The sequence below is a fragment of the Anomaloglossus baeobatrachus genome, unplaced genomic scaffold, assembly GCF_048569485.1.
Source record: "Anomaloglossus baeobatrachus isolate aAnoBae1 unplaced genomic scaffold, aAnoBae1.hap1 Scaffold_60, whole genome shotgun sequence".
In the NCBI taxonomy this organism is placed as follows: domain Eukaryota; kingdom Metazoa; phylum Chordata; class Amphibia; order Anura; family Aromobatidae; genus Anomaloglossus; species Anomaloglossus baeobatrachus.
Genome location: NW_027444964.1, coordinates 466,299 through 490,840, shown reverse-complemented (window position 1 = coordinate 490,840; position 24,542 = coordinate 466,299).

Here is a 24,542-nt window from a genome sequence, read left to right as displayed (position 1 = left end):
AATGAGGTTCTGCATCAGCTGAGATGTGTATAATGAGGTTTTACCAGACATTTTACTGGGAAAGAATGGTAGAGACTGTGTAAAGTGTTGTTCAATAATGTCTCATTTGTGTCCAAATCAGTCCATGACCTAAAGGACAAAAGCTGCCATTTCTACGAATTGCACCTGCAGACGGTCCATACTACAAATTGCAAGGAGAATATGTACATAATAACAGTACAGGTACATGGGAATGTTCTTGGAGAGATGTATTATACTGGAACAGAGAGATAAGAGGTGAAGAACCTGCTGTGTGGTCCGGTGATGTTACAAATTATATGACTAAAGGCTGCTTTACACACAACGATATCGCTAGCGATCTCGTTAGCGATGTGACACGCCAGATCGCAGATACGATTTGCCTAGATCGCACATGTGATCGGCGTTACAAAAAACGACCTATGTGTGATCTCGACAAATCGTATCTGTGATCTGGCGTGTCACATCGCTAACGAGATCGCTAGCGATATCGTTGTGTGTAAAGCAGCCTTAAGGCCTAAGACACACGGCATGAAAATCGGAGCGAGTGGAATGCGATAAAACATAGCATTCCACTCGGACCAATATTAACCTATGTGCCAGCACCCATGAGCGATTATTTTCTCAGCCCTAATCGGACGGAGAAAATAGTTGCAGCATGCTGTGGGTGCAATGCAAGTCTGTTTCTCTCACACCCATTCAAGTCTATGGAGCAAGAGAAACATCACCCTGCACTCGCAGGACATTGGTGCAGAGCGAGAATGGCAATAGCCGGCAAAGGAGGAGAGAGGGAGATAAATCCCTCCCTCTCCTCTTCAGCGTCGGCCCTACCCTCTTCAGTGCTGGCCCGCCCCTCCTCAGAGTTGGCCCGCCCCCGCAGCTGTTGGTCCGATCGCAAGATCAGACCTCAGTCGCAGTGACACTCGACTCCCGCTGTGCTGCCAGCGTGAGCCGAGTGTCATGCGAGGATCGCAGTAGTCACCAGCCTAAAAGGGAAAGTTGGGAGATCCAAAACAGAAATTCTAGTAAACACGTCTTTTTGGAAAAATGTTGGATCCGTGACGCCCCTGGACTATCATGTCGTCACAGGGTATTGCACTATCTGCCCTCCTGTGCAATATCCACCTCCTTCTTGGTTATGGGTCCCCAACTACATGGTGTTGCCTACATCAGCTAATTAAATCCTACGTACACTCTGCACCACAACCACCAGACACACCAGTGGACTGCCGGAGTGGAATAGGGTCGCCCACTTGGGGGGTTGGTTAGAGGAGGACAGGAGTGTCAGGAGTGGAGAGAGGTGTGTTGGAAGTGAAGGAGAGAGGAGGTCAGGAGCCGGGCTCCTAGGAAACTATCTAGGTAGCAGACGGTGGTCTGGGCTAGGGGATCGTGGCAAGGGGCACGGAACTGTCGAGGAGGATAGCCGGCGGCCTTGCACCATCACCGGGCTGGGACCAGGGCAAGACGGGGTACATGGACCCTAGGTCAGGGAGTAGCTTCAGGCAACCTGGCAATTTACCCGACGAGAATGGAGCCTTCAAGATCCGCTCTCCACCCGCTCCAAAATCGGGGTACTAGCGCAACGAGTGGGATAGCACTTTCCACTAAAACAGAAAATCCCAAGCGTGAACCCTGAGAGCAAGCTCCCACACTTAGCCACAGTGGGGAGCGGGAGCTGGCAAGTTCCATACTACCGGGACCAACGGAGAAGTAAACTTAGTGCCAGGAGGCAGGTCACGGATCGCCAGGCAGCACCATTGGGGACGGGACCCGAACTAGCTCCCCTCAGCGGCAACGGTATCCAGAACTTTGGTTTATCCAGTTGTTGGTGTCAGCTTAATGGACTGAGTACGCAAGTGACCCCCTTCGCACCCAACGACACTCCCCCCTCGCCATTACCGAGTCCCGGGGCATCCCCCTACCCATGGAGGGTTCTAACACCTGGCTGCCCCATTCCATCACCCCCGGGTACTCCCAACTGCAGTGGTGGTACTCCAAATTACTACATACCACGGGTGGCGTCACGAACTCTAACACAATCCCATGTAAATACCCCCTTCATTTGAGTGGCCGCACGACCCCGGGTCCGGAGACCCCTCGAGCCACCGCGGATCCTGATCCGAGCAGCTTGGCTTCTGGCATGGGGGCGGCACAGATCCTCCTTTACTTTCTATTTCTGAAAGAGTTGAAGATTGGGTAAAAACTTGGTATTTTCAGATTACCCAAGAACCCGTCTGAGTTCAGGTATCTGTAGCTTTTGCAGTAACAAATACCATAACTCCAGAGGTAAGGGTTACACCACAGACAGAGCCTTATAATAATAAAGCTACCGAAATGACAGCTATATTTAGTGCTTACCTTGGCTTCTGACAGGGATGGACTGTCTCCCGATTTCTCATTTTGACCGTCTTCTTTTTGGGGTTTGCTGAAATTTATACCAAAACCGATTGATTAGAAATCTCACGCACATAGTTACACATCAGCAAAGGAGCAAACTCCAATTCTCACCATTGGAAGAAGCAGAACCTATTACACACTATATTGACAAAGAAGGGAATTTTGTTTACTTACCGTAAATTCCTTTTCTTCTAGCTCTAATTGGGAGACCCAGACAATTGGGTGTATAGCTACTGCCTCCGGAGGCCACACAAAGTATTACACTTAAAAGTGTAAGGCCCCTCCCCTACTGCCTATACACCCCCCGTGGGATCACGGGCTCCTCAGTTTTAGTGCAAAAGCAAGAAGGAGGAAAGCCAATAAACTGGTTTAAGCAAATTCAATCCGAAGGAATATCGGAGAACTGAAACCATTCAACATGAACAACATGTGTATACAAAAAAACAGGGGCGGGTGCTGGGTCTCCCAATTAGAGCTAGAAGAAAAGGAATTTACGGTAAGTAAACAAAATTCCCTTCTTCTTTGTCGCTCTATTGGGAGACCCAGACAATTGGGATGTCCAAAAGCAATCCCTGGGTGGGTAAAATAATACCTCGTGATAGGGCCATAAAAACGGCCCTTTTCTACAGGTGAGCAATCGCCGCCTGAAGGACTTGTCTACCTAGGCTGGCGTCCGCCGAAGCATAGGTATGCACCTGATAATGCTTGGTAAAAGTGTGCAGACTCGACCAGGTAGCCGCCTGGCACACTTGCTGAGCCGTAGCCTGGTGCCGTAATGCCCAGGACGCACCCACGGCTCTGGTAGAATGGGCCTTCAGCCCTGAGGGAACCGGAAGCCCCGCAGAACGGTAGCCTTCAAGAATTGGTTCCTTGATCCACCGAGCCAGGGTGGATTTGGAAGCCTGCGACCCTTTACGCTGGCCGGCGACAAGGACAAAGAGTGCATCCGAGCGGCGCAGGGGCGCCGTACGAGAAATGTAGATTCTGAGTGCTCTCACCAGATCCAACAAATGCAAATCCTTTTCACATTGATGAACTGGACGAGGACACAAAGAAGGTAAGGAGATATCCTGATTGAGATGAAAGGGGGATACCACCTTAGGGAGAAACTCCGGAATCGGGCGCAGAACCACCTTGTCCTGGTGAAACACCAGGAAGGGAGATTTGCATGACAGCGCTGCTAGCTCGGACACTCTCCGAAGAGACGTGACCGCTACTAGAAAGGCCACTTTCTGTGAAAGGCGAGACAGGGAAACATCCCTCAAAGGCTCGAAAGGCGGCTTCTGGAGAGCAATTAGAACCCTGTTCAGATCCCAGGGCTCTAACGGCCGCTTGTAAGGAGGGACGATATGACAAACCCCTTGCAGGAACGTGCGTACCTGAGGAAGTCGTGCTAGGTGCTTCTGAAAAAATACAGATAGCGCAGAGACTTGTCCCTTAAGGGAGCCGAGCGACAGACCTTTTTCCAACCCGGATTGCAGGAAGGAAAGAAACGTAGGCAAAGCAAATGGCCAGGGGGAAACTTCCTGAGCAGAGCACCAAGTTAAGAATATCTTCCACGTCCTGTGGTAGATCTTGGCAGAGGATAGTTTCCTAGCCTGTCTCATGGTGGCAATGACCTCTTGAGATAATCCTGAAGACGCTAGGATCCAGGACTCAATGGCCACACAGTCAGGCTCAGGGCCGCAGAATTCTGATGGAAAAACGGCCCTTGAGACAGCAAGTCTGGCCGGTCTGGTATTGCCCACGGTTGTCCTACCGTGAGATGCCACATATCCGGGTACCACGACCTCCTTGGCCAGTCTGGAGCGACGAGGATGGCGCGGCGGCAGTCGGACCTGATCTTGCGTAGCACTCTGGGCAACAGCGCCAGAGGTGGGAACACATAAGGCAGCCGGAACTGCGACCAATCTTGAACTAAGGCGTCCGCCGCCAGAGCTCTGAGATCGTGAGACCGTGCCATGAAGGCCGGGACCTTGTTGTTGTGCCGGGACGCCATTAGGTCGACGTCCGGCCTCCCCCAGCGGCGACAAATTTCCTGAAACACGTCCGGGTGAAGAGACCATTCCCCTGCGTCCATACCCTGGCGACTGAGGAAGTCTGCTTCCCAGTTTTCTACGCCCGGGATGTGAACTGCGGATATGGTGGATGCCGTGTCTTCCACCCACGTCAGAATCCGCCGGACTTCCTGGAAGGCTTGCCGACTGCGTGTCCCTCCTTGGTGGTTGATGTATGCCACCGCTGTGGAGTTGTCCGACTGAATTCGGATCTGCTTGCCTTCTAGCCACTGCTGGAAGGCTTGTAGGGCAAGATACACTGCTCTGATTTCCAGAACATTGATCTGAAGGGTGGACTCTTGCTGAGTCCACGTACCTTGAGCCCTGTGGTGGAGAAAAACTGCTCCCCACCCTGATAGACTCGCGTCCGTTGTGACCACCGCCCAGGATGGGGGTAGGAAAGACTTTCCTATTGACAATGAGGTGGGAAGAAGCCACCACTGAAGAGAATCCTTGGCCGCCTGAGAAAGGGAGACGTTCCTGTCTAGGGACTTCGACTTCCCGTCCCATTGGCGGAGAATGTCCCATTGTAATGGACGCAGATGAAACTGCGCGAAAGGGACTGCCTCCATTGCTGCTACCATCTTCCCCAAGAAGTGCATGAGGCGTCTCAAGGGATGCGACTGGCCCTGAAGGAGAGATTGCACCCCTGTCTGTAGTGAACGCTGTTTGTCCAGCGGAAGCATCACTATCGCTGATAGAGTATGAAACTCCATGCCAAGGTATGTTATCGATTGGGTTGGGGTCAGATTTGACTTTGAAAAGTTGATGATCCACCCGAAACTCTGGAGAGTCTCCAGCGCAACGTTCAGGCTGTGTTGGCATGCCTCTTGAGAGGGTGCCTTGACAAGTAGATCGTCCAAGTAAGGGATCACAGAGTGACCCTGAGAGTGCAGGACTGCTACTACTGCTGCCATGACCTTGGTGAAGACCCTTGGGGCTGTCGCCAGACCGAAAGGCAGGGCTACGAACTGAAGGTGTTCGTCTCCTATAACGAAGCGTAGAAAACGCTGGTGTTCTGGAGCAATCGGCACGTGGAGATAAGCATCCTTGATGTCTATTGATGCTAGGAAATCTCCTTGAGACATTGAGGCGATGACGGAGCGGAGGGATTCCATCCGGAACCGCCTGGTTTTCACATGCTTGTTGAGCAGTTTTAGGTCCAGAACAGGACGGAAAGACCCGTCCTTTTTTGGCACCACAAACAAATTGGAGTAAAAACCGTGACCTTGCTCCTGAAGAGGAACAGGGATCACCACTCCTTCTGCCTTTAAAGAGCACACCGCCTGCAGAAGAGCATTGGCTCGGCCGGGAGGCGGAGAAGTTCTGAAGAATCGAGTTGGAGGACGAGAACTGAACTCTATCCTGTACCCGTGAGACAGAATGTCTCTCACCCAACGGTCCTTGACATGTGGCAGCCAAATGTCGCCAAAGCGGGAGAGCCTGCCACCGACCGAGGATGCGGAGAGAGGAGGCCGAAAGTCATGAGGAAGCCGCTTTGGTAGCGGTTCCTCCGGCTGCTTTCTTTGGGCGTGACTGGGCCCGCCAAGAATCTGAGCTCCTCTGATCCTTTTGAGTCCTTTTGGACGAGGAGAATTGGGACCTGCCCGAGCCTCGAAAGGACCGAAACCTCGACTGTCCCTTCCTCTGTTGGGGTTTATTTGGTCTGGGCTGAGGTAAGGATGAATCCTTACCCTTGGACTGTTTAATGATTTCATCCAATCTCTCACCAAACAGTCTGTCACCAGAAAATGGCAAACTGGTTAAGCACTTCTTGGAAGCAGAATCTGCCTTCCATTCCCTTAACCACAATGCTCTGCGTAAAACCACGGAGTTGGTGGACGCCACTGCCGTACGGCTTGTAGAGTCCAGGACAGCATTAATAGCGTAAGACGCAAATGCAGACATTTGAGAGGTTAAGGACGCTACTTGCGGAACAGATGTACGTGTGACAGTGTCAATCTGCGCCAAACCAGCTGAAATAGCTTGGAGTGCCCATACGGCTGCGAATGCTGGAGCAAACGACGCGCTGATAGCTTCATAGATGGATTTCAACCAGAGCTCCATCTGTCTGTCAGTGGCGTCTTTAAGTGAAGCCCCATCTTCCACTGCAACTATGGATCTAGCCGCAAGCCTGGAGATTGGGGGATCCACCTTTGGACACTGGGTCCAGCCTTTGACCACGTCAGGGGGAAAGGGATAACGTGTATCCTTAAGACGTTTGGAGAAACGCTTATCTGGATAAGCGTGGTGTTTCTGGACTGACTCTCTAAAGTCAGAGTGGTCCAGAAAAGTACTCAATTTACGCTTAGGATACCTGAAATGGAATTTCTCCTGCTGTGAAGCTGACTCCTCCACTGGAGGAGCTGTGGGAGAAATATCCAACATTTTATTGATGGACGCTATGAGATCGTTCACCATTGCGTCCCCATCAGGTGTATCCAGATTGAGAGCGGTCTCAGGATCAGAATCCTGATCAGCAACCTCTGTCTCATCAAACAGAGAGCCTTCCTGCTGGGACCCTGACCAGTGTGATGAAGTCGAGGATCGCTCATAGCGAGCTCGCTTAGGCTGTCTGGGACTGTCGTCCGTGTCAGAGCCATCACCCCGGGATGCATGGGACCCCCCCGGAGCACGGATGTGTTCCAAAAGAGGGGAACCAGGGAGCATTGAATCAACAGTGCCCATGGTCTGAGTTACCGGTCTGGACTGCAAAGTCTCAAGGATTTTAGACATAGTCACCGACAGTCTATCAGCAAAAACTGCAAACTCCGTCCCTGTCACCTGGACAGTGTTCACAGGTGGTTCTCCTTGGGCCACCTCTAGCAGAGGCCCCGGCTGAGCAAGTGCTACAGGGGCCGAACATTGCACACAATGGGGGTCAGTGGCACCTGCCGGTAGAACAGCCTTACATGCGGTACAAGTAGCATAGAAAGCCTGTGTCTTGGCCCCTTTGCTTTTTGCGGACGACATGCTGTTGTCTAGCAATCTAGGAGGGTATATAGCCAAGAATAGCGACCGTACAATGCAATGTATCATACAAGCATAAAGTACAAATGAACACTGCGGCACTAGTGGGGTGAGCCCTCGAGGGCTGCTTACCGCTCGCTGAAAAGCGGGTGTGTGACCGCCAGAATCCCGTGCCTGGGTCTCCCAGAGCTCGTGTCCCTTCTCCACTCAGACTGCAAACAGGAATGGCTGCCGGCGTCCTGTGAAGAGGGGCGGGCCGTGGGCGTGCCCCAGACAAAGTGCGGGAAACTAGCGTCCCACTGTGCCTAGTGAGGGGGGTTGGAGTATGCTAAGCAGACTCCAGCCCTCGGCGCTGACGTTCTGACCAGCGTCCCGCCCTTCCCCTGACTGGCAGGCCTGGGGGCGGGAACGAAACGGAACTAGGCCGCAAAAGCCGGGGACTCGATTTATAAGCGCGGCCGTCGTATAAGCACGGCCAGCGCGGAAGTCCCCGGCGCACCACACGTCCCAGCCGCGCCGCAGTGTAAAAAACCGCCAGCCGCGGCCGGCGCGGCAGTTCCTAATACAGAAACTCACTCAGCAAAGCTGCAGTGAGTAAAGCACCAGCGCGCCGCGCTGCTGTCCCCGGCGCACTAACACACCCAGCAATGCTGGTGTGTGTGCGCGATCTGTACGGGGACCCAGAGTACCTTAATGTAGCAGGGCCCTGTCCCTGACGATACTCAGCTCCATGTCCAGCAGATTCCCAGGGGTTGTGGACGGAGCACGGTCTCCTGTGCTTGGAGACCGATAGGATCCCACTTCACCCAGAGCCCTAAGGGGATGGGGAAGGAAAGCAGCATGTCGGCTCCAGCCTCCGTACCCGCAATGGGTACCTCAACCTTAACAAACACCGCCAACAAAAGTGGGGTGAGAAGGGAGCATGCTGGGGGCCCTAGTATGGGCCCTCTTTTCTTCCATCCGACAAAGTCAGCAGCTGCTGCTGACTAAACAGTGGAGCTATGCGTGGATGTTAGCCTCCTTCGCACAAAGCATGAAAACTGAGGAGCCCGTGATCCCACGGGGGGTGTATAGGCAGTAGGGGAGGGGCCTTACACTTTTAAGTGTAATACTTTGTGTGGCCTCCGGAGGCAGTAGCTATACACCCAATTGTCTGGGTCTCCCAATAGAGCGACAAAGAAAAAGAGAATTTTGTTTACTTACCGTAAATTCTTTTTCTTATAGTTCCGACATGGGAGACCCAGACCATGGGTGTATAGCTTCTGCCTCCGGAGGACACACAAAGTACTACACTCAAACGTGTAGCTCCTCCCTCCGGGCTATATACACCCCCTGGATGACAATCTAACCAGTTCAGTGCAAAAGCTGAAGGAGGACATCCACCCATAAGTAGAGATAGAGTAAAACTCGGAAAAACCGGAACCTCTGTCTACAACAACAGCCGGTGAAACACACGGAACAAGAACTGCCAACAGGCAACAGGGAGGGTGCTGGGTCTCCCATGTCGGAACTATAAGAAAAAGAATTTACGGTAAGTAAACAAAATTCTCTTTTTCTTCATCGTTCCTTATGGGAGACCCAGACCATGGGACGTCTCAAAGCAGTCCATGGGTGGGAAATAAACCAAACTGAGAAGTAGGCAAAACCTAACTTCACAAATGGGCGACAGCCGCCTGAAGGATGCGTCTGCCCAAACTCGCATCTGCCGAAGCATGAGCATGCACTTGGTAGTGCTTCGAAAAGGTGTGCAGACTAGACCAAGTGGCAGCCTGACAAACCTGCTGAGCCGTAGCCTGGTGCCTGAAAGCCCAGGAGGCACCGACAGCTCTGGTCGAGTGCGCCTTAATCCCTGGCGGTGGGGGCACCTGAGAACACTGGTAGGCATCGGAGATGGCCGACCTAATCCAACGAGCTAGGGTCGGTTTAGAAGCCGAGAGACCCTTGCGCTGACCCGTGGTTAGCACAAAAAGTGAGGTGCACCGCCTAAAAGCGGCGGTGCGTGACACATAGATTCGGAGCGCCCGCACCAAATCCAAGGTATGCAACGCCTTCTCAAAGCGATGCACAGGGGCCGGACAAAGGGAAGGCAACGAAATGTCCTGGTTAAGGAGGAAAGAAGACACCACCTTAGGGAGAAAATCCGGAGTCGGACGGAGAACCACCTTGTCTTGGTGAAACACTAAAAAAGGTGACTCCGAAGAGAGCGCAGCCAAATCAGAGACTCTCCTGAGAGAAGTTATGGCTACTAGAAAAACCACTTTCTGTGAAAGTCTAAACAAAGGAACCTCCCTAAGAGGCTCAAAGGGGGGTTTCTGTAAGGCCGTGAGGACCAGATTAAGATCCCAGGGATCCAAAGGCCGCCGGTAAGGAGGAATGAGGTGAGATGCGCCCTGCATGAAGGTGCGCACCTGAGCCAGTCGGGCGATACGCCGCTGGAATAATACCGACAGAGCCGACACCTGTCCCTTGAGGGAATTGAGGGACAGTCCTAGCTGCAGACCGGACTGTAGAAAGGACAGGATGGTCGGCAAGGAGAACGGCCAAGGAGCATGGCCGGAAAAGCGACACCAGGACAGGAAAATCTTCCAAGTCCTGTGGTAAATCTTGGCCGAGGAAGACTTCCGAGCCTGAGTCATAGTGGAGATGACCTCAGAAGGAATGCCTGAAGCCGTCAGGATCCAGGACTCAAGAGCCACGCCGTCAATCTGAGAGCCGCAGAATTCTGGCGGAAAAACGGACCTTGAGAGAGAAGGTCTGGGCGGTCCGGGAGATGCCACGGCATTTCTACGGACAGACGGAGCAGGTCTGGGTACCAAGCTCGCCTGGGCCAGTCTGGAGCAATGATTATGACCCGACGGCCCTCCATTCTGATCTTGCGCAGAACCCTGGGCAAGAGCGCAAGAGGAGGAAACACATAGGCCAGACGGAACTGGGACCAATCTTGAACCAGCGCGTCCGCTGCGAAGGCCTGAGGATCGTGGGAGCGAGCCACGTAAACCGGAACCTTGTTGTTGTGCCGGGATGCCATTAGATCCACTTCCGGAGTGCCCCACTTGCGGCAGATTGACCTGAACACTGCCGGATGCAGGGCCCACTCGCCGCTGTCCACGGTTTGACGGCTGAGATAATCGGCCTCCCAGTTTTCTACGCCTGGGATGTGGACTGCGGATATGGTGGACTTGGAGTCCTCCGTCCACTGAAGGATTCGTTGAACCTCCAACATCGCCAGGCGGCTGCGAGTCCCGCCCTGGTGATTGATGTAGGCAACCGCTGTCGCGTTGTCCGACTGGACTCGAATGTGCTTGCCCGCCAACAGGTGGTGAAAGGCTACGAGAGCTAGAAGAACAGCCCTGATTTCCAGCACATTGATCGAGAGGGCTGATTCGGACGGAGTCCAAGTGCCCTGTGCTCGGTGGTGGAGAAATACTGCTCCCCAGCCGGAGAGGCTGGCATCCGTGGTGAGGATCACCCAGGACGGAGTCAGGAAGGAGCGTCCCTGTGACAGAGAGAGGGGCCGAAGCCACCACTGAAGAGAGCTCCTGGTCTGCGGCGACAGAGCCACTAGCCTGTGCAAGGAAGAGGTCCGCTTGTCCCAACAGCGGAGAATGTCCAGCTGCAGGGGACGCAGATGGAACTGGGCAAAGGGAACCGCTTCCATTGACGCCACCATCTGACCCAGCACCTGCATGAGGTGCCTGATGGAATGACGGCGGGGCTTCAACAGAGAGCGCACCGCCAGATGAAGGGACTGCTGTTTGACTAAGGGCAGCTTCACAAGTGCCGGCAGAGTCTCGAATTGCATCCCTAGGTACGTAAGTTCCTGGGTCGGGGTCAAAGTGGACTTGGGCAGATTGACAAGCCACCCGAATTGAACAAGCGTGTCGAGAGTGAGCGAGACGCTCCGCTGGCAGTCTGCACTGCATGAGGCCTTGACTAGAAGGTCGTCCAGGTAGGGGATTACTGCCAACCCCTGGAGATGCAGGACCGCAACCACTGCTGCCATGACCTTGGTGAAAACACGAGGGGCCGTGGCTAACCCGAAGGGGAGAGCCACGAATTGGAAATGTTCCTCTCCGACTGCAAAGCGTAGCCAACGTTGGTGTGAAACCGCAATAGGCACATGCAGATAGGCATCTCTGATGTCGATGGATGCTAGAAAATCTCCTTGGGTCATTGAGGCAATGACTGATCTCAGAGATTCCATGCGAAAGCGCCGCACCTGAACATGCTTGTTGAGAAGCTTGAGATCCAGGATGGGCCGGAAGGAACCGTCCTTCTTGGGGACTAGGAAGAGGTTTGAGTAGAAACCTCTGAACCGTTCCCGGGCGGGAACCGGAACAATTACACCGTTGGCCTGCAAGGATGCCACGGCCTGTGAGAAGGCGGCGGCTTTGGAGCAGGGGGGAATGGACAGAAAAAATCTGTTTGGCGGGCTGGAAGAAAATTCTATCCTGTAGCCGTGGGAGATGATATCCCGCACCCACTGATCGGAGACGTGCTGAAACCACACGTCGCCAAAGAGGGAGAGCCTGCCACCGACCAAGGACGTTGCTGGCGCAGCCAGATAGTCAAGAGGAGGCTGCCTTAGTGGCAGCGGCTCCTCCGTTCTTCTGAGGACGCGGCTTCGCGCGCCAGTTGGGTTTACGATCCTTGGCTGAGTTAGTGGACGAGGCTGAGGGCTTAGAGGACGACCAGTTAGAGGAACGAAAGGAACGAAACCTCGACTGGTTCCTGCCCTGGACAGGTTTCCTGGTTTTAGTTTGTGGCAAGGAAGTACTCTTCCCGCCAGTAGCTTCCTTAATAATTTCATCCAGTTGTTCACCGAACAGCCGGGACCCAGCAAAGGGGAGCCCAGCAAGGTACTTCTTAGAAGAAGCGTCTGCTTTCCACTCTCGAAGCCACAAAATCCTGCGGATCGCGAGAGAATTAGCGGAAGCCACCGCCGTGCGGTGAGAAGCCTCCAGAATGGCAGACATGGCGTAGGACGAAAAAGCCGAAGCCTGGGAAGTTAAGGCAACCATCTCGGGTATAGAGTCCCTGGCGAGGGAATGTATCTCCGCCAGAGAGGCAGAGACTGCCTTAAGAGCCCACACTGCTGCAAAAGACGGGGAGAACGAGGCTCCTGCCGCCTCATATACAGATTTGGCCAGAAGGTCAACCTGGCGGTCAGTGGGATCCTTAAGAGAGGTGCCATCGGCCACAGATACGACTGTCCGGGCTGAGATTCTAGACACCGGAGGGTCTACCTTTGGGGACTGAGCCCACTCCTTAACCACCTCTGGTGGAAAGGGAAAACGGTCATCAGAACTACGCTTTGGGAAGCGTTTGTCAGGACAGGCCCTGGGCTTGGTAACAGTGGCCTGAAAACTGGAGTGGTTAAAAAACGTACTCCTAGCTCTCTTAGGAGAGGTAAACTGGTGTATTTCTACCAGAGAGGCTTGTTCCTCTGACACTGGGGGATTGAGGTTCAGTACGGAGTTAATGGATGCAATCAAGTCACTAACATCCGCATCACCCTCAGATAAGTCAATGGGGTACATAGAGGTAGCGTCTGAGCCCACAGTAAAAGTATCGTCCTCGCCCTGCAATTCAGCTCGTGAATCAGAGCCGTGGGACGAGGAAGGAGAAGGGTTCCTGCGTCTCCGTTTAGGAGGACGGGGTCCTAAAACATGCTCTGAGAGCTCTGCAGAGCTCGGAGCAGCAGAGGCGCCCTGAGAAGGGGGCTGATTCATGGTCAGCAGAGTCCGGGACAGCTGTCCCATGGAGTCGGCAAAAGACTGGGAGATAGCTCTGGAAAAAGATGCTACCCAAGCCGGGGGTTCAGCCACCGGGGCCGGAGCAGCCGGAGGGACCCCTGAAGAGGCTCCAGGCTGAGGCACCACCATGTTAGAGCAGGCATCACAGTGTGGATAAGTGCTCGGTTCTTGCAGAATGAGCTTACATGCAGTGCATATAGCGTACAGCTTAGCAGACTTGCTCCTAGTGACAGACATGCTGCTGAGGTGGAGGCTCTGCAGTAAAGAATACACTCCTGTAGAATGACCCCCTGAGAGTGTATAATAAAGCCCACAACCAGAGGTTGTGGCTTACCAGACCGTGTGTGCCCTCCGGATTCCACAGCTCGGACCCCCAGTGAAGCGCTTTCCAGGATGCAGCAGCTGCAGCAGCCAGCGCCGATCAGTGTGAGAACGCTGATAAAATGGAGCTGGAGTGAGGAGGGGGGGCGGGGATTAGCCCAAGAGCGGGAAACCGGAGGGCCAAGGAGAGATACAGGGGAGGGAAACATCTCCTCAGAGAGGAGTGTCCTCCCCTCTGCTGAACGGCCGGTGGGCGGAGCCACACTGTTCCCCTGCATGAATGACATGCAGGGGAAGCTGAAACCGAAACTAGGCCGCAACTGAAGCCGGGGCCTAGATTTTTACATGCGGCCGACGAGCAGGCACCCTCGGCGCGGTTCTCAGGAAAAACCCAGAGAACCGGCCGGAATTTACAGCAAAGTCAAAAGACACACTCTCCCCATAATAAATGTACCCGGGACCCCTGAGAAACGTCTCAATACTTAGCTTTTGAGACGCAGGGCCATGTCCCTGGGGGGGGGTTAAGCGCTCCGTCCGGCAGAATCCTGACAGGGCTGCGGATGGAGACCGGTCTCCTGCAAAGCAGAGAGGACCGTGATGGCTCCCACTTCAAGCCAGAGCCTCAGAGGATGGTGAAGGAGCGCGGCATGTGAAGGCTCCAGCCTTGTAAAGTCAACCTTAACAGCACCGCCGACACAGTGGGGTGAGAAGGGACATGCCGGGAGTCCAGACTGGACCCGCTTTTCTTCCATATCTTTGAAATCAAAAATCTTAAAAATTAAAAATCAGAGAATGCATGTGTGTGTGTGACCTCCTGAAACACAAAGCATTGAACTGGTTAGATTGTCATCCAGGGGGTGTATATAGCCCGGAGGGAGGAGCTACACGTTTGAGTGTAGTACTTTGTGTGTCCTCCGGAGGCAGAAGCTATACACCCATGGTCTGGGTCTCCCATAAGGAACGATGAAGAAAGTATCGTGATGTCTACACATTACATTGGAAGGAGCTTTTATGACATTTCATTCTAAATCCATGGTCATTTCCCTTTGCTGATATTGCAGCTTACACTCTTTTGGAAGGCTTTCTAACGAATTCTGAGGTATTTTTATGCAGACTTTGTTGATTTATCAGGTCAGCCACTGATGATGGACGAGAGGACCTGGTTTGCAATCTCTAGTTCAGGCCAAAAGGCGTTTGATGGGGTTGAGGTTAGGACTCTTTGAGGGCCAGTCAAGTTATTCAACACCAAACCAGGTCAGTTTTGCCATTCATGAAATGACTTGTGACAACATATTACAGCACCATGATCAGTGACCAGTAAGCTCTTTAGAATTTGTTATTGTTTCACAAATATTTGCAGAACAGATTGCATGTTTAGAGGCTGGAATTTATATACCTGTGGCAGTGGGACCATATAAAAGACCTGAATTTAATGATTTAGAGTTGAGCACCAATACTTGTGTACGGTGTACATCAGATTGCTTTGACTATGGACAGGACATTTGTGGCGTAACAATCCCTGAGCATGAGGTTGTAATGACGCAGACATAGAACTTTTTCCCAGAATACTGTCATTTTTTTTCCTCTCCTACTGGGAGCCATAACTTTTTTAGTATTAGAAGCAAGAGGGCTTGCTATTTTTGCATGACACCATTTATTTTACCAAATAAGTGGAAATGGTGAAAAAAAAAACGCCAGTAATGTCACTTTAATTTTTTACTTGTTTGTAATAGCACTGGTCACTTTTTGGTTATCTGGTAGCGATCTTTTAACTTTTTCTAAGAGTCATGATTATGGGATGTCAAATTTATATATTTATTTTTTAATTTACTGCTCAAAAAATTTTTACAAAAACAATTTGGCTTCTGTCGCCATATTCTGCAAGTCATGTTTTGTTAAAAAAAAAAAGGTGGGTGTAGAGTCAATATGCGATCATATTGATAGTGAGCCGTTACAGCAGACGAATGCCTTGACATCCATCCTGACTGTGGCCAAAATCAGGCACATACCTCTGGAGGGTATGCCGTCAGTGAGCACAAACACAGTGTGGACCTTGCCTTACAGTTGTCTCTGATCACACCAGTTTAACCTTTTCATGAATTAGGAGCATCTGACTCTTCATGCCCCCTAATTAGACCAGTGTGAACGCCATTCTAGATGAATCGCGACCAAAATATCTTAAAGTGTACCTCCAGTTCCAAATGAAAAACAGTTCCAATGCAAGACTTTGCTGTATACCGTATTTTTCGTTTTATAAGACGCACCAGATTATAAGATGCATCCCAAATTTGGAGGGAAAAAACCCCATATGGTGTCCGTTTTATAATTCGATGGTGTCTTACCAGGGAGGAGAGCGGCAGAGGAGCAGGGATCACAGGTGACAGGGGTGATACTGGAGTCCTTTGATGCTGTGAGTGGTACAGAGGGGACCCACTGCGGGCGCTGCTCTGTGTGGAGGATAAGGCACTGGCCATTATGAAGATGGCGGTGAGGGCCTCAAATAATGGTGGCCGGAGTCGTCGCATGTGACGCACAAACCGGGGCCGTGGGGCACTGTTACCAGGCCACGTTTCTGCTGCTGGGACGCCACGGTGGCAAGGCCCGGTTCCATGACCCCGGCGGTGTCATTTAATAAAGATGAAAGAGATGATGATGAATGATGGGGATGGTAGTTCGTGATGGCACCTGTGGTATTCGGCCAGAGATAGCCGATGCTGCGGATGGGACCCCGGGGTCAGTTGGTGATGTAGCTTTATTGGTATAGCTGTCCACAGGTAGAGCTGGGCCCTGGGGCGAATGGTGGTGGTAGTAGTCTATGATGGTGGTGGTTTGCAGAGCCGGAGGCGCAGGTGAATAACGGAGCGACACAGGAATGCAGTCTCAAGATGTTTACTCACTGTAGCAGGTTCCAAGGTAACACTACTAGCCAGTGATCGCCTTTAGAGTGCTGGGTATCACTGTGAAGGGCTCCAGCCGATCTCGGGTAGTTCGGAGGTCGAGTCCGGAGCAATTCTTTATTTGTCCCTTTCCTGGTCGCCTTCCTGTGCTTGCTTCTCTCTCCTGCTTTTGCGCCTTCGTACACAGAGCCCTGTGCCAGTGCCCGCGAGCCCTTTTGGGCGGTGTGAAGCTCTATCCCTTGGCCCTGTGAGCTCACTTTCCAGTGAACTCGTGTATGGATGTGGCCTATGTGCTTGCAGTCACCTCAGCCGTTGGTTTTACTAGCGGAGTACGTAGGTTCTTCTCCTGTAGCCTAGGGACCAGTCCCCGATATGCGGCCAAGTTCCTCCACTTGGTTGCTGTATGTGGAACATGGCCACAGGTGGCTGGTGCACTTCCCGTGGTCCCTGGGACCCCTTCTGTCTGGCCCTGGGTCGAGGTGAACCAGCTCCAGACCAAAGGTCTCTTCACTCCTCTACTTCTCCTTCCCTCTCCACACTCACATTCCTGTTCCCACTTTACTACTGTTTTCCCACTCCTAAGACTCCACCCTTTCAGCCTGGCTTCAGGTACAGCACTCCCTTGCCATTTCTGATGAGGTGTTGCTGAATCAGGGTGTTGTGCTTTTGTGTGAACCAGTGGATGACCTCCTTCATACTCAAGATGGAATACCACACCTCTGGATGAGGTGCAGTACCTCTGTGGCGACTGAAGCCTCAGTGGTGCCACACATGCGCAGATGAAAGATTAAGCCGAGAGCTCCATCTGCGCATGCGCCGACTTTAGGCGCCATTATTTAAAGCGCTCACCGCCATATTCAGAATGGCCCGTGCCTCATTGCCTGCCGCACAGAGCCGAGACGCACAGAGCTGAGCAGCCCCACACAGAGCAGAGCCGCCGAGCCCCGCCTCATACCAACTCATTTGGTATCACAGAGTTCAGAAATGCCCAGTCTATCAAAATATAAAATGAACTAATATGATCGGTAGACGGCGTAGCCGTAAAAAAAAATTACAACCGGCAAAGTTAAGTTTTTTGGTCTTCGCAAATTTTGAGCAAAATGCAATACCAGGGAGTCAAAACGTAGCGTCTGCGCAAAAATGGTTCGGCTAAAAATGCAAACAAATAAGCTATCAGTGAGCCCCACATCCCGAAAAATGAGAACACTATAAGTTGCAGAAAATGGCGCTGAAAGTGCTCCAATTTTTTGGACAAATCTTTCTTTAACCCCTTATATAAAAGTAAACCTAAACATGTTTGGTATTAACGAACTCATACCAACCTGAAGTATCACACCCACCCATCAGTTTTACCATAAAGTGAACACGGTGAATAAAGCACCCCATAAACCATTGTCCAATCACACTTTTTTGGAATTTTTCCGCACGTGGACATTTTTTGCGGTTTTCCAGTACCATATATGTTAAAACTCATGGTTTCACTTAAAAGACCAATACGTCCCGCAAATAACAAGCCCTCTTATGGCAAGATTGACGGGAAAAATAAAAAAGTTACGACTCTCGGAAAAAGGGGAGCAAAAAACAAAAACGGAAAAATCGTCCAGGGGTTAGGGGGTTAAAGGTGGGAGTCCGTGAGCGCATCAGGGACATTGAGAAAACAAAGACTCTGCATGAGATGGAACACCTAAAATCCCTACCAAAAAATTTCCAATTGTAAAGCAAATTAATTATAAAGGCCATAGATCAGAGGTTAGAGGTGGTAACCTATTTAAGGCCCTTGCGCAACTTGAGTCACTTTATTTATAGATTGGACACAAGGACTCCTATTGGGCTCAATGAGAGCTTTGGCTGCTTTCTTTAATTGGGTATTTTTATGTGGTGTGAGAATGGGACTGTTTGTGTTAAAATTATTTTTAATAGTTTTTTTATCCATAATTTAGAGATCTGTATATGCTAAAACCATACCTGTGGTGGTCTGCAAATTTTGAGGTACTTCACTCGACCCGCTCAGTGACTTAGATGTTGACTTTGATTGGGTATTTTCCCTGAATGAAGTGCCTATGAGAAAATAAGAAAAAAGATTATTATCTAAGAAAAGTGGAGAAAAACATTGTACAACAATTTAATTATAGTTTGGATACAACTAATATTTACTACATTTACTCAATAATTTAGTTTTTTGCATTTCTTGATTTTGCTTGCCTTATGGCATGTCATTTTTAATTTTGAATATCATATTTCTGTTTACACAACTACATAAACACCATGTACTTTTTTGTTTGTCTATTGATTAGTGATGGACAGACCCGGACTGTAAAATTTAGGATCCGAGCGATTTTAAAAATACCCGAGTACCGGACCCGGGCCTGGAGTTCTCAGGGAACTCCGGATAATGATCCGGAACCTTTGGAAATAAAAAATAAATAAAGGGAAATTAAATAAAATAAGATTAAAGCAGGCGCGTTATAACAATAGCAGCCCACAGCCACCCAGGATTGTCACATCCATTATATTTGACAATCCTGGCACTTTACCCGGCTCTTCCCGATTGCACTGGTGCGGTGGCAATCAGGCTAATAAGGGGTTAATAACAGCTCACAGCTGCCACTAAGCTCTAGATTAGTAATGGCAGGGTCTATGAAAACCCTACCCCCATCACTAATCTGGACGTGAAAAGAAATAAACACAAACACAAAATAAGATAAAAACAATACCCTATTTCACTCCTTTATTAACCCCAAAAACACGCAGGTCTGTGGAAATCCACACGAGGGCCCATGACTATTCCAATTGCCTTTCTACACCGCCATAGGAGGCCCCGTAACGCTATCATAGGAAGCCGATGGTTGCCATGGTAGCACAGGGTTATGTGATGACTCCTGTCGCTATCATGACTCACATCCTGTTACAGCCGGCTGGCTTTAAAAGGACAGCAGCATTTCAGCTGATCAGAGCTCTGCCGCTCTGATCAGCAGAAATGAACAAGCGATCAGACGGCTAATCCTTACCCCTAGAGAAACTATTAAAATAAAAAAAGTAAAAAAAAAGTTTTATAGAATTAAAAAAACAACTAAAAGTTTAAATCATTCTCCATTCGCCCCACTAAAAATCAAAGGGTTAAAAAAGTAAAAAATATACACTCATTTGGTATCGCAGAGTTCAGAAATGCCCAGTCTATCAAAATATAAAATGAATCAATTAGATCGGTAGATGGCGTAGCCGTAAAAAAAAATCCAACTGGCAAAGTTACGTTTTTTGGTCTTCGCAAATTTTCAGCAAAATGCAATACCAGGGAGTCAAAACGTAGCATCTGCGCAAAAATGGTACAGCTACAAATGCAAACAAATAAGCCATCAGTGAGCCCCATATCCCGAAAAATGAGAACACTACAAGTTGCAGAAAGTGCTCCAATTTTTTGGACAAACCTTTTTTTAACCCCTTATATAAAAGTAAACCTAAACATGTTTGGTATCAACGAACTCATACCAACCTGAAGTATCACACCCACCCATCAGTTTTACCATACAGTGAACACGGTGAATAAAGTACCCCATAAACCATTGTCCAATCACACTTTTTTGTAATTTTTCCGCACGTGGAAATTTTGTGCTGTTTTCCAGTACCATATATGGTAAAACTCATGGTTTCACTTAAAAGACCAATACGTCCTGCAAAAAACAAGCCTTCTTATAGCAAGATTGACGGGAAAAATAAAAAAGCTACGACTCTCGGAAAGAAGGGAATTTTGTTTACTTACCGTAAATTCCTTTTCTTCTAGCTCCTATTGGGAGACCCAGACAATTGGGTGTATAGCTTCTGCCTCCGGAGGCCACACAAAGTATTACACTTTAAAAAGTGTAACCCCTCCCCTCTGCCTATACACCCTCCCGTGCATCACGGGCTCCTCAGTTTTGGTGCAAAAGCAGGAAGGAGAAAACTTATAAATTGGTCTAAGGTAAATTCAATCCAAAGGATGTTCGGAGAACTGAAAACCATGAACCAAAAGAACAATTCAACATGAACAACATGTGTACACAAAAGAACAAACAGCCCGAAGGGAACAGGGGCGGGTGCTGGGTCTCCCAATAGGAGCTAGAAGAAAAGGAATTTACGGTAAGTAAACAAAATTCCCTTCTTCTTTGTCGCTCCATTGGGAGACCCAGACAATTGGGACGTCCAAAAGCAGTCCCTGGGTGGGTAAAAGAATACCTCGATAAAAAGAGCCGAAAACGACCCCCTCTTACAGGTGGGCAACCGCCGCCTGAAGGACTCGCCTACCTAGACTGGCGTCTGCCGAAGCATAGGTATGCACCTGATAGTGTTTCGTGAAAGTGTGCAGACTAGACCAGGTAGCTGCCTGACACACCTGCTGAGCCGTAGCCCGGTGCCGCAATGCCCAGGACGCACCCACGGCTCTGGTAGAATGGGCTTTCAGCCCCAAAGGAAGCGGAAGCCCAGAAGAACGGTAGGCTTCAAGAATCGGTTCCTTGATCCACCGAGCCAAGGTTGACTTGGAAGCCTGCGAACCCTTACGCTGGCCAGCGACAAGGACAAAGAGCGCATCCGAACGGCGCAGGGGCGCCGTGCGAGACACGTAGAGCCGGAGAGCTCTCACCAGATCTAACGAGTGCAAATCCTTTTCACATTGGTGAACTGGATGAGGGCAAAATGAAGGTAAGGAGATATCCTGATTGAGATGAAAAGGGGATACTACCTTAGGGAGAAATTCCGGGACCGGACGCAGAACCACCTTATCCTGGTGAAAAACCAGGAAGGGGGCTTTGCATGACAGCGCTGCCAGCTCCGACACTCTACGGAGCGATGTAACTGCCACTAGAAATGACACCTTCTGCGAAAGACGTGATAAAGAGACATCCCGCAGCGGCTCGAAAGGTGGTTACTGAAGAGCCGTTAGCACCCTGTTAAGATCCCAGGGTTCCAGCGGACGCTTGTAAGGTGGGACTATGTGGCAAACTCCCTGCAGGAACGTGCGGACCTGCGGAAGCCTGGCTAGACGCTTTTGAAAAAATACGGATAGCGCCGATACTTGTCCCTTGAGAGAGCCGAGAGACAAACCCTTGTCCATTCCGGATTGAAGGAATGAAAGAAAAGTAGGTAAGGCAAAGGGCCAGGGAGAAAAACCCTTATCAGAGCACCAGGATAAGAAGATCCTCCAAGACCTGTGATAGATCTTGGCGGACGTTGGTTTCCTGGCCTGTCTCATAGTGGCAATGACATCTTGAGATAACCCTGAGGACGCTAGGAGCCAGGACTCAATGGCCACACAGTCAGGTTGAGGGCCGCAGAATTCAGATGGAAAAACGGTCCTTGAGACAGCAAGTCTGGGCGGTCTGGGAGCGCCCACGGTTGACCCACCGTGAGATGCCACAGATCCGGGTACCACGACCGCCTCGGCCAATCTGGGGCGACGAGAATGGCGCGACGACATTGCGCAGCACTCTGGGCAGCATCGCCAGAGGAGGAAATACATAGGGCAGTCGAAACTGCGACCAATCCTGAACTAATGCGTCCGCCGCCAGAGCTCTGTGATCTTGAGACCGGGCCATGAATGCCGGGACTTTGTTGTTGTGCCGTGACGCCATGAGATCGACGTCCGGCGTTCCCCAGCGGCGACAGATCTCTCGAAACACGTCTGGGTGAAGAGACCATTCCCCCGCGTCCATGCCCTGTCGGCTGAGAAAATCTGCTTCCCAGTTTTCTACGCCCGGGATGTGAACTGCGGAGATGGTGGAAGCTGTGGCTTCCACCCACTGCAGAATTCGTCGGACTTCCTGGAAGGCTTGACGACTGCGAGTGCCGCATTGGTGGTTGATGTATGCGACGGCAGTGGCGTTGTCCGACTGGATCCGGATCTGCCTGCCCTCCAGCCACCGATGAAAGGCCAATAGGGCTAGATACACTGCCCTTATCTCCAGAATATTGATCTGAAGGGATGACTCTATCGGAGTCCAGGTTCCCTGAGCCCTGTGGTGGAGAAAAACCGCCCCCCACCCTGACAGGCTCGCGTCCGTCGTGACCACAGCCCAGGTGGGGGGTAGGAAGGATTTTCCCTGCGATAGAGAGTTGGGAAGGAGCCACCACTGAAGTGACGTCTTGGTTGCAAGGGAAAGAGAGACGTTCCTGTCGAGTGAAGTCGACCTCCTGTCCCATTTGCGGAGAATGTCCCACTGGAGTGGCCGCAGATGGAATTGCGCGAAGGGCACTGCCTCCATCGCTGCCACCATCTTCCCCAGGAAGTGCATGAGGCGCCTCAAGGGGTGTGACTGACCCCGAAGAAGAGATTGCACCCCTGCCTGCAGCGAAAGCTGCTTGTCCAGCGGTAGCATGACTACTGCTGACTGAGTATGAAACTCCATCCCAAGGTACGTCAGTGATTGGGTCGGTGTCAACTTGGATTTTGGGAAGTTGATGATCCACCCGAACTGCTGGAGAGTCGCCAGAGCGACGGAAAGGCTGTTTTCACACGCCATCTGAGAGGGTGCCCTGACCAGAAGATCGTCTAAGTAGGGAATCACCGAGTGGCCCTGAGAGTGTAGGACCGCCACAACAGATGCCATGACCTTGGTGAACACCCGTGGGGCTGTCGCCAGGCCGAAAGGCAATGCCACGAACTGAAGGTGTTCGTCCCCGATGGCGAAACGCAAAAAGCGTTGATGTTCGGGTGCGATCGGCACATGGAGATAAGCATCCTTGATGTCGATCGATGCTAGGAAGTCTCCTTGTGACATCGAAGCGATGACAGAGCGGAGAGACTCCATCCGAAACCGTCTGGTGCTCACATGTCTGTTGAGCAGTTTGAGGTCCAGAACGGGACGGAACGAGCCGTCCTTCTTTGGCACCACAAACAAGTTGGAGTAAAAGCCGCGACCATGTTCCTGAAGGGGAACAGGGATCACAACTCCTTCTGTCTTCAGAGCGTTCACCGCCTGAAAAAGTGCATCGGCTCGCTCGGGGGGGCGGAGATGTTCTGAAGAAACGAGTCGGGGGACGAGAGCTGAACTCTATCCTGTAACCGTGAGACAGAATGTCTCTCACCCATTGGTCTTGAACATGTGGCCACCAGGTGTCGCAAAAGCGGGAGAGCCTGCCTCCGACCGAGGATGCGGTTCGGGGATGCCGAGAGTCATGAGGAGGCCGCCTTGGAAGCAGTGCCTCCTGCGGCCTTTTGGGGGCGTGACTTGGACCGCCACGCATAGGAGTTCCTCTGGCCTTTCTCCGGCCTGCTGGACGAAGAGGATTGGGGCTTGGCGGAGGGACGAAAGGACCGAAACCTCGATTGTATTTTCCGTTGCTGAGGTCTCTTTGGTTTGGACTGGGGTAAGGAGGAGTCCTTTCCCTTGGATTCCTTAATAATCTCATCCAATCGTTCACCAAACAAGCGGTCGCCAGCAAACGGCAAACCGGTTAAGAACCTCTTGGAAGCAGAGTCTGCCTTCCATTCGCGCAGCTACATGGCCCTGCGGACTGCCACAGAGTTAGCGGATGCCACCGCTGTACGGCTAGCAGAGTCTAAAACTGCGTTCATGGCGTAGGAAGAAAAAGCTGACGCCTGAGAAGTCAAAGACGCAATCTGCGGAGCAGAATTACGTGTGACCGCATTAATCTCAGCCAGACAAGCTGAGATAGCTTGTAGTGCCCACACGGCTGCAAAGGCCGGGGCAAAAGACGCGCCCGTGGCTTCATAGATGGATTTTACCAGGAGCTCTATCTGCCTGTCAGTGGCATCCTTTAGCGATGATCCATCTGCAACCGATACCACAGATCTAGCCGCCAATCTAGAGACTGGGGGATCCACCTTGGGACATTGAGCCCAACCCTTAACCACGTCAGAGGGGAAGGGGTAACGTGTGTCAGTAAGGCGCTTAGTAAAGCGCTTGTCCGGAACCGCTCTGGGCTTCTGGACAGCATCTCTGAAGTTAGAGTGATCAAAAAACGCACTCTGTGTACGTTTAGGGAACCGAAACTGGTGTTTCTCCTGCTGAGAAGTCGACTCCTCTACCGGTGGCGGCGGGGGAGAGATATCTAACACCTGGTTGATGGACGAGATAAGGTCATTTACTATGGCGTCCCCTTCAGGTGTATCAAGATTGAGAGCAACGTCAGTG